Source organism: Lytechinus pictus, chromosome 5, assembly GCF_037042905.1.
Source record: "Lytechinus pictus isolate F3 Inbred chromosome 5, Lp3.0, whole genome shotgun sequence".
In the NCBI taxonomy this organism is placed as follows: Eukaryota; Metazoa; Echinodermata; class Echinoidea; order Temnopleuroida; family Toxopneustidae; genus Lytechinus; species Lytechinus pictus.
This window is the reverse complement of record NC_087249.1, coordinates 44,402,072-44,408,071: the sequence shown is the minus strand read 5'-3', so window position 1 is coordinate 44,408,071 and position 6,000 is coordinate 44,402,072.

Here is a 6,000-nt window from a genome sequence, read left to right as displayed (position 1 = left end):
AAATTGCGAGGTGGTTTTATAAACCGGTTTGGAAGATCGCTTGAAAGATCGCTTCAACAGTTCTCATTACATGTTTAACTAGTTTCTACTAAACTAGTTTCCAGTAAACTAGTTTTAGGAAGGTAGTGAGAATGGTGTCTAACTTCTCCTTTGTTGATTGATACTGGTAATATAAGATACTGGTAATCAAAGATTGCTTGGTCACTGTCACTGATCTCGATCTATAGGGCTTTTTCAAATCAATCACCGAAGTTTAGATGCGAGTGCAGAAATCCCCTTTCAAATGCCCTAGTTCCTCTGAAAAGCCAAATCTATCATAACACTTAATAATATTTAATAAGGCTAATCAAATAACAACCCATCGGATGCTGTTAGAGCGTCAACTCTCGTTAACAAATTACTTGCTTATGATCAAATACCCACTGCTCTTATCAATCACTAAAAGCATACAAAAAAAGGAGAATGCTCAAAAGTACTTTTATGCAAGTTCCCAAGACCTTTAAAGTAGATCTTCGCCCTGATGATATTGGTTTTCGTAATACTGTAATAGAAAACAAAATAGAGAAAGGTAATGAAGGTTTGATGAAAATTGATCAAAGAATAATACCACCCCAGGTCATAAATATAACAGATGATCATCAAATCACTGTAATTTCTTAGTATCACATTTGGGAAATAAACCTGGTCTGGAAGAAGATGATATTGACTTTTAATAGTTCTCAGATCTGTTATAATTGCAGTCCTCAGTGAGCCACAGATAGACAAAAGATGAATCGTTACCATTGAAGAGAATTAGATTACTTGGTGTAGATTAAAAATAGATCTTAAGAACCAGTTTATTGCTAGTTGTCCACAAAATTCTTTCCAAACGTGAATGTCAACACTATTTTCATGTGGTTTCAGCATTGTTTCTCGTTTTCAGTACATTTATTAAACTACCAGTATAAAGTAGAAAGTTTTCAGTTCAACTGTTTTAAGATGCCAATTCTATGTAAAACTATGATTCTTTTGAATATTTAATAATTTTTAGAATATCTTAAACCATTTACACAAACTTTTGACTAAATATGCATACACGTATCTGATCACATGCTGTCCTCAGTTTTTGTAAAATTCCTGATGTACACACATATGGCTGTAGTCTGTGTAATTCCGTTACCATGAGTATTAATGATGATTCTTGGTCTTTGCATTATTCTTTTCATCAGTAGAGGAGGCAAAAAGTGGCCTATTAGTCCTAGTACTAATTACCTAGTACCCCTAAAGATGAAAATGAACTAAATTCTTATTACCACTGATCCCTCATATTTGAAAAATTATGTTTATTCATGGATGGTAGAGCTAAATATACTATATACTTGTATTTCATTTGATATTATAGATGTGAAGTACTTAAATGTTAAGTATTAGAAAAAAATATATAAACAAGCTTTATACATGTAGAGGCGATTATTAATTCATAAATGCCTAAAAATAACATTTTCTTTCATAAATGTCAGAGGTGTTTAATATTCCGTTACCATGTACTTCACCAAAGAAAGACCGATCATAAAAATTTGTTGATGATATTTGTGACAAATTTGCTTCCAAAATAAAGTTGACATTATAAAGAAATGAATTAGACATTAGCTTGGACCTAGTGTGTTGTAGATTTCAGAGAAACTTTTCTTAAGCTTTGTATTGCAAAGTGACTCATTACTCTGGTAATTCCGTTACCATTGCAAATATATCAGCCATTCACATCTGAACGTGTGAGGAGTTTTCTAAAAAACTTGGTTCAGAATATACAATACAGGGAAGAAGAAACTTGGCATGATTTTGCGGGACCCGCATTTTCCCGTTAGGCACTTTTTGGTCAAAACACGATGCAATCTCGAAGCAATCACGATGCAATTCCCGTTATTTTTTGGACACTTCAAAATGGCTAACGGGGATTGTCAACCCGCTAGAATGAGTATCAACCCGATAGACATCGGGTTGAAAATTCTTAAATCCCGATAGACAGCGGGTTGAAAAACTGCTTCGAGCGCGCGCATCAGACGCGTCCCCGATAGAAATCCATGTGCGCAGCTCTTGACCGAGTGACACAGTTATAGTTATACATGTAGTTACGTCTTTGGCTTAAAGGACGAGTAGATTCTCTTCCCAATGTTTATTTACGGAGCTAGCTCCATGGTTTATTTTTTAGTGTTTACGTTATCAATGGCGTCTTCCGTTTAAAGGACGATTAGATAATCCTTTTTTATCTTTCATTTTTATCTTTTGTTCTCCAATTCTGTAATTTTATAAAACTTTAATCAGGTACGGTATGTATTTCATTCAAAGAACGAGTATTTTCATCATTTTCTGTTCATCAATTATGTGGGGTTTTTAAAATTTCATCAGTTACGTCTTTTATTAAAAGAAGATTCGCTTTCCATCATTTTCTGTTCATTGTTGTTTTTCAATCAGTAATTCGTCGTTCATTTAAAGAACGAGTAGATTTGCTTACCATCATTTTTCTGTTCATTCCTTTTTCCCCCATTTAATCGTTTACGAGTATAATTCATATTTGAGTTTTATTATGGAGTTATGAAATAGAGATTGTAACAGAATTAATCATATTTATAGAAAATTTAAATAAAACACAACCTTTGAGATACGAAATCCATTAAGAATGGAACAGAGATGACTATATTTGCTAACCATCATTATCTGTTCATCGATTCTGTGTTGTTTATTTCATCACTTGCGATTTTTAATCAAAGATTCACTTTCCATAATTCCATTATTTTCTGTTCATTAATTCTATATTAATACGTCGTTCATCCAAAGGACGAGTAGATTCGTCTCCCATAATTTTCTGTTCATCAATTATGTGTGTTTTTTAGTTTCATCACTTACGTCTTTTATTCAAAGAAGATTCGCTTTTCATCATTTTCTGTTCATCAATTCTATGTTGTTGTTTTTTTCATCACTTACGTCTTTTATTAAAAGATTCGCTTTCCTACATTTTCTGTTCATAAATTCTGTATTTTTTTTTTTGAGTTACGTCGTTCATTTAAAGAACGAGTAGATTTGCTTAACATCATTTTTCTGTTCATTCTTTTTTTCCCATTTAATCGGTTACGATGTTCATTCAAGGACGAGTATTATTCAGATTTGAGTTTTATTTATATGGAGTTATGAAATGGAGATTTTAACAGAATTAATCATTATATAATAGAAAATTTAAATAAAAAACACAACCTTTGAAGTTTGAAATACGAAATCCATTAATGAAACAGAGATGACTATATTTGCTAACCATCATTCTTTTGTTAATCAATTCTGTGTTGTTTATTTTCATCACTTACGACTCTTAATCAAAGAAGATTCACTTTCCATAATTCCATTATTTTCTGTTCATTAATTCTGTATTTTTTATTTTATCATTACGTCTGTAATACGTCGTTCATCCAAAGGACGAGTAGATTCGTCTCCCATAATTTTCTGTTCATCAATTATGTGTGTTTTTTAGTTTCATCACTTACGTCTTTTATTCAAAGAAGATTCGCTTTTCATCATTTTTTGTTCATCAATTCTGTGGGGTTTTTAAAATTCCATCAGTTACGTCTTTTATTAAAAGAAGATTCGCTTTCCATCATTTTCTGTTCATTTTTTTGTTTTAATCAGTAATTCGTCGTTCATTTAAAGGACGAGGAGATTTGCTAACCACCATTTTCTGTTCATCAATTCTGTGTTGTTGTTTTTTAAATTTCATCACTTACGTCTTTTATTAAAAGATTCGCTTTCCATCATTTTTCTGTTCATCAACTCTGTTTTTTAATTATTATTTAATCAGTTACGCTGTTGTCTTTTCAGCTACTTCTTTCATTCAAATAAGAGCATGTAGATTTGCCTACCATCATTTTCTGTTCATCAATTCTGTTTTTTTAATCAGTTGTATCCGTCGTTCATTCAAAGAACGAGTAGTTTTACTTTCCATAATTTTTCTGTTCATCAAGACAAACATTGTAACTATAACTATACCTTGCAGCATTTCTCAAGGGGATTTGAATAGTAAGATAATGGAAATGATCAAAACAAATTTTCAAAGCCTTCATTTTCTGAAAATAATAAATCGTTCAAAATAACTGATAAGTAATTTCCTATAGTTCCAAATTTTCACAACATAATAAAACACACTTTCAGAAGATATCATTTTCAAGAGACCAAAAATTTTTATGGAAAGAGGGGTGTGATATTCCAAAGCTGGTGTCGTATCGTACAAAAAATTGTACTAGGCCTATCCTTATTTTGGTGGAGGTATTTGTATTTTCTAGTGGAAGTCTGATTAATTCTAAAAATATTGTGTTTGATATGATGAGTCTTACGACAGTTCAGTCATATCTACTGGCATATATGAACTGATCAATTTCATCCTGCTTAATGTTGCAATACAGACCCCAACCGCCCTTCAAAACATTATCATATTTTGTGCGAATAAATCTTTCATCCACCCAACTAATGTATAGTGAGTGGACTACATGTCTACAACTTGTTATAAAGTTTTGTATGTTTTTCTAACAACTGCGGAACGAATGCTGCATGAGAGAGAAGAATATTGGGGATAATGGGGAATAAAATACAGAATCGTGCATGTGCAGGACACGGAGAAGATGACGAAAAGGACAAATCGATTTTCCGTACGTCCGACCGGGACATTCATGAAATTTTCTGTCCTTGATTTCTTTTACTTTTGACAATCTGTGCACTGTAAAAACTGCGGTGTTAATTCAACACCAGTCCGGAATCTAATGACCACACTAGAGAAGTGTTAATAACAACATCGGTTTGGTTTTCGACTAATTCCAAATATGCGTTTATACAACATAAATTATTTTTAATACATCATCGATTTAATTTAAAGCCGGTGTTGTTTCAACACTTCTCTCGTGTGGTCATATTACAGACTGTTGTTCAATAAACACCGCAGTTTTTGCAGTGTGGTCAGTTTATGAACATGAAGTAAAACTTGAGAAAAAGGGGAATCGGACGTACAAAAAGGTTGATAATAATGGAATTGCCCAAAAGGAAGGGAAATGAGAAAAGACCAGGTTCAGGACATGGCTAAGAAGTCGAAGAAATTATAAGGAAAATAGAAAAGGAATAAACTACAAAAGAGGAGGAAGAGAAGAGGAAGAAAATATTTTGCACTGTGCAATGATCTCAATCATAATGAACGTCTCCTTTATTGCAGTAAACGTGGTAAATGCGTTTGTTTCCGAACAATTTTGTTTTGGTGCCTTTTAACTTCAAGATCTCAAGTCGTAACGAAACTTATTTGAAAAAAAAATATTTTAGAAAATGCAAGTATCACTCGTATCCTTAAATGATAGGGATGATTTCACGTCGTATGTCATATTGATATGATTATATTTTTACCTCACAACTCTTAACGAACCTTCAACAATTCTTAGATTATCATTTCACTACCCCTTTATCATGGTTATCATGCCGTGTGCTCGAAGATCCAAGCGAATCTCGTATTATTTCGAAAGTGAAGTATCCGATTTTACGTTATAAATCATATCGATTATGATTTATACTTCATTACTTTTAAAGAATTCATAAGTTGAAAACCTTCAACAATATTTCTAGATTATTCATACTTTTTTATCAAGCCAGGGCGCTCCAATATCCAAGCGAAACTCGTATCTTTCGAAAGCTTAGTATAATGATTTTGTAACTCCAAATTCTTTACGAACATAAGAACCTTCAACAATTTTACATGATCATTTTCATACGTTTTGATCTGGCTAAGGTGCTCCAATATCCAAGCGAAACTCGTAGCTTTCGAAAGCTAAGAAAAACGATTTTACGTCATGGATCACATGGATATGATTACTTTCTTCCTCAAAACTTTTTACGAATAATTATGTCAAGAACCTTCAAAAAGTTTATAGATTATCAATCATTTTCATACGCTTTAATCCGACCAAGGAGCTCCGATATCCAAGTGCAACTCGTATCTTTGAA